Source organism: Berghia stephanieae, chromosome 4 (genome assembly GCF_034508935.2).
Source record: "Berghia stephanieae isolate SIO BIC M18660-M18661 chromosome 4, UCSD_Bste_1.3, whole genome shotgun sequence".
Classification (NCBI taxonomy): Eukaryota; Metazoa; Mollusca; class Gastropoda; order Nudibranchia; family Aeolidiidae; genus Berghia; species Berghia stephanieae.
The window spans coordinates 90,506,220-90,511,219 of NC_088363.1; the positions used below are offsets into that span (position 1 = coordinate 90,506,220).

General features: G+C 36.4%; 1 protein-coding gene across 4 annotated transcripts in view; it reads left to right on the plus strand.

Annotated features, from left to right (window-relative positions):
• Positions 1–5,000, plus strand: part of LOC144971546 (uncharacterized) — a 391,234-nt gene that overhangs the window by 322,743 nt on the left and 63,491 nt on the right. The gene's annotated exons all lie outside the window — the stretch shown is intronic.

A 5,000-nucleotide genomic window follows, 5' to 3' on the forward strand; every position in this document is an offset into this window, starting at 1 on the left:
ATTATGTTTGGTTCAGACATTTTCATCCTTATCGTTGTCGTTCTTGTACACTGTTTCACCACAACCAACTTTAATCATTACCATTAATCATCATCTTCGTCATCATCATCATAATCATCATCATCATCATCATCATCATCATCATCATCATCATCATCATCATCATCATCATCATCATCACCAGCATCATCATCATCATCATCATCATCATTGTTGTCGTCAAAATTAGCTTTATCCAAATTTTCCTCATCACCCGTCATAACATAATATCCCCCTCCCCCACCCCACCCCCTCCACCCACCCTTGATATATTCTATTTTTTTTTCCTTTCTAAGCCTTTCTCTAAATCTACATACATTAGATGTATTTGGAAAAAAAAACCCCAACTAATATTTATAAAATACTGTTGAAAATAAGGTTCGAATTGGGCCAGGATTTCTTACAATGATAGACATTGTTCCTGCCACCTCAGAAAAAAAAATCAAACTTTCTGGAGCAAAACATACAACCGAAAGGAAAATAGACACGTCATTGATTATATTATATCCTGCATATTTTCCAAAATTGTATTTGCCAAATTTTTATAGTTTCAGATTATGCCTTGATGTTCGAGAATATAGACTGGAACAGAATTCTTATAGTTGTTTTTATATCAACTGTAACATACATCTAGAAGCCGGGTCAATGACAGTAGCGAAAATATGGACAGAAATTTCGACAGTTGAAAGACATTTTTATTCTTTCAAGATAAATCCTTGCATGCAAGACTTCATTCGTTTTTTTTTTTTCTTTTTTATTCCACAAGATGTGACCGGTCGTTGGGAGAAAAATTATATATTTCATTTTTTTGTTCATTCAATTAACTGCCGGGCGTTCAGGCGGGTTCCCTCCCCTTTTGTATTGGGCAGACGTTGACAGAATAGAAGCTTTTACGATCCCATTCAAAATTCTTAAACCAAAACGGTTTACGAGCTCGTATATGAATCGTCCATTTTTCCTTACTTCAATTATTTTTTCCTTGCCTTTTTCTTGCCCTGGTCCTTCAAAATGTCCATGGAGTTCGTGTTCATATTACACATGTTTTATGGAGGAATTTGACAAGTGGTGACTAATAGTATGGTTTCAAATATTATTTTTTCAGACAAAGGTCGTGGCCAGTGGACACCTTAACATTGTTATAAATAGTGGATTTATACCCAAAAAAAAAACTTTGACAAAGTTTGAATTTCCTGTAGATGTATTGCTACAACATTTAAAGTTGGTATCATATTTACATGAATGTTTCCTATGTTAAAGCGATTTTGCTTAAGTATTTGGATGTGAATGATCAAACTCTAATAACAACAGATATTTACGAGATGAAATCTATTGCTCTTTCCTCTCTTACCTTGCGAAGTCTGTGTCTTTTATCCCCCTATATCTTGTTTTCTAACTTGCTTTCTGTCTTTGTCTTGGTATGAGATTACTTGGTTTTGTCCTGGCCCTGGCCCTGGCCGGATGGCCTTCCTGAGAGGGAAACAGTCAAATGTATAGTTATAATTCTGGGAGATGATATTTTTTCCTTGTAAATCATTTCTCTGTTATGCAAGGTATTATGTTTTGTTTATATATATTATATCTGATTTACTATCTGAGTGTAGTCCTCTTAGCAGGGACCTATGTTTGTGTCTGGATAAGACTTTTAGGCGCTCTCAAACTAAGTACTTTGATGGTGTGCTCTTGGAATCTACATCATGTTCCTATTTGAACCGATTCCCCTTTGTCTTACTTTTTCTTGGGTGCTTTAATTGTAATTCTGGACTTTTTAATATCCCATTTTCTTACTTTTTACTGGCGCTGATATGACCTTAATTTATTGCAAGCGCCGTAAAACACTTAAAAACAAAACAATCTCTGGCCAAAGTTTTTGATACACGTCTTTCCAGAGTACGACAGCTAATTAGTTAACCCACTCAACCCTAACACCGACTATATCCGTAGTTTACCCGTGTTACTTTTAATCCATACCTATTTATTACATTTTTTTTCTGAGATAAATTATAGGCGTAGTATCAAAGCTAATGCTTTTAATTTTTACATGTTAATGTTATGGTAGTTGAATAAAAGTATCTATGTACATGCTCAATTTTTATAATTTTGAAAAGTATCAAAAATATCTAGGATTGAGTGAGTTAAGGAGTACTCATCCAGAAGACGCACTGACTCGATTGGCTGAGAATTGGTTCGGCTTAGGTTTGATCCATACTACATGTTTTCACACTGTCTTCGGAAAAGTAGAAAACGGTAGGGGCTGCCTGAAGCCGGTGATCGTAAAATACTGACGACACTGTCTTCCTTCCTTCCACCCACCCGGCAGTGAGGAAATAACGGGTTCTTATTTAGTCATCGTCCAAGTTCCTTCAATCCGTAATGTTAATGATTAATTTTAATTAATTGAGCTTTATATAGCGCCATATCCACTAAATGTGCTCAAAGCGTTTTACAAGGGGTCCCTGGTCAACAGCAACATTTAACATTTAGGACGGGACATGCCGCCTGTTAAGCGATATTACAATTTTTCGGACTAAAACAACGCTGTTAACGGCCAGGTACTCATTTTACACCTGAGTACGGTGAGAGAATGTGAATAAAGAGCCTTTTCCAAGGACACACACCATGCGCCGAGCGCGAGGCTCGAACCCAGGACCTTCCGATCCGAAAGCCGCACTCTCTCCTTACCAGCCATTTTCAGGATTTTCCCCTAAACCTCACACCCAACTAACACAAAAATGTATTTTTCAACGCTCAAACACCAATAGCAGTAAAATTCTTACGATAAATAATTTCTTTTAGCAAAATTGCTCTACACACAACACACTTATGATGTACAAAAGACATTTGAATAAGCACGACGATTTTCCTATTAGTTGTTAAGGACAGGGTCAATAGTAAAAAAACTATTTCCCAACCAAACTGACGTATTTTCTTTTTGAAGTTTGGTTTGGTTAGTTTTATGTTTTAGTAAAATACCCCAGTCGAGGTAGACAGACTGATTTTTGGGATGTTTCTTTTTTCTTGTATTTTTCTTTCTTACTTTTCCTGGCACCTGCTTTCATACATACTTATTCAGATCTTTATCTTTGCTTTGTTTGTTTTTCGTTTGTTTGCTTTTGTTTGTTGGCTTTTGTTTTGTTCTTTTTATGTTTTTTTGTTTGTTCGTTCTGTTGTTTTTGTTTTTGTTTTTTTGTTTTTGTTTTTTTTTTTGGGGGGGGGGGGGGTTGGGTTTTTTTCGGCTTTTTTTTTTGTTGTTTGTTTTGTTTTGCTTTTAGTTTCTTTTTTTTGTTGTTTTTTTTTTTTTGCGACTTTTTTTGATTGTTTTGTTTTGTTTTATTTTTGCCTTAGACGTTTCAAAGTTGAGCACAAAAATTATAATACTATGATCAATAATCCTTCAACTATTGGCCGCAATCGTTCAAAGGCCGTTTTTCTATTATCAATTTTGGTTTCAAGTAAGAAGTAATAGAATACAACATATATTTTACAACATCATAATAGTGAATCGACATTTTCGGTCCATTGTATTTGATTTGTTTAGACTCGAGTCCCAATCTTTGAAACCTTATTTAATTATCGTTTTCTGTGAGGGAATAAAACGGACCCTAACAGCGTTATAGTACAGGACTGACTGTTCAATGAGGATTTCCGCATTGAGTGGAAATTGTAGCCTTTTCATTTCTCTCAGGGCTGAGGGCATTTAATCTTAGTAGCTGTGGGGCACGGTGATCCGTCAATAAGTAGGTTTCATTTTCTCAATATACTTATATATATATATATAGATATATATAATTGAGGCTTGAGGCGAGGTCAATTCGCCCAATTGTAAACATTCGATATTGTTCGCTCATGAATTATGATATATAAAAATAAAAACAGCCAAGATTATCTATAGATAGTATGCAGATGACGTCACTCATGCCTTTGTTATTGTTTTTGCCATCCGCGTTTGTGAGTTGTTCTCACTAAACTGTATTAACCAGACTATAAAAGTTCATGGTTACACAGAGTTTGTGTGTTGGTCCGTTAAACTTCCGGATGGCAATGTTGTGAACTCCTTGGCCAAGTGCATTCTATCTATATTCTTCGGAAGGGGAAAAGTTTGTCTTTGTGGGCCTGTCCATTGGTAGCGCTTCAATAGTACTGATCTTATTCAAGACAAAAAATGGGACAACAGCGAGGCTTAAACCTTATCTTTCATTTTATTGGTGTAAATGTCTTATTCATTCGGCCATTTCGTTCCTATCTCAAGGAGGGGAATGGAGGGAGGGGGGGGGGGGGTAACAACAACATTGTGCCGATGGTTTCAAATTAATAAATATATTATTTTTAACACTAAAAATGGTGACGTTAGTGATGATGATGATGGTGGTGGTGGCGATGATGATAATGGTGATGATGGTGATGATGATGATGATGATAATGATGATGATGGTGATGATGATGTTGATGGCGATGATGATGATGATGATGATGATGATGATGATGATGATGATGATGATGATGGCGATGATGATGATAATGATGATGATGATAGTGATGATAATAATGATCTTTCTCTCATGCACTGTGCACTTCTCACTTTTTACCAGAATATACAGTATGCACAGTCACTACAAACCGCCAACATAATTTATGCCTACCTCACAGTCAACGACTGTAGATCGTGGGTGCTAATAAATGATTTGTTAAAAGCCCCTCTACTTCCGCGGCGCCCCTATTTGTACCACACCCGAGTCCCATCGATCCGGCCCGCCACCCTTTAGGTGATGAGTCCAATGAGTGCAACCGTTTCTTTCCTGGGTCTTTGTTTTTTTACCTTTATTGGATTGTATAGATAGTATGCAGATGACGTCACTCAGGCCTTTGTTATTGTTTTTGCCATCCGCGTTTGTGAGTTGTTCTCACTAAACTGTATTAACCAGACTATAAAAGTTCATGGTTACACAGAGTTTGTGTGTTGGTCC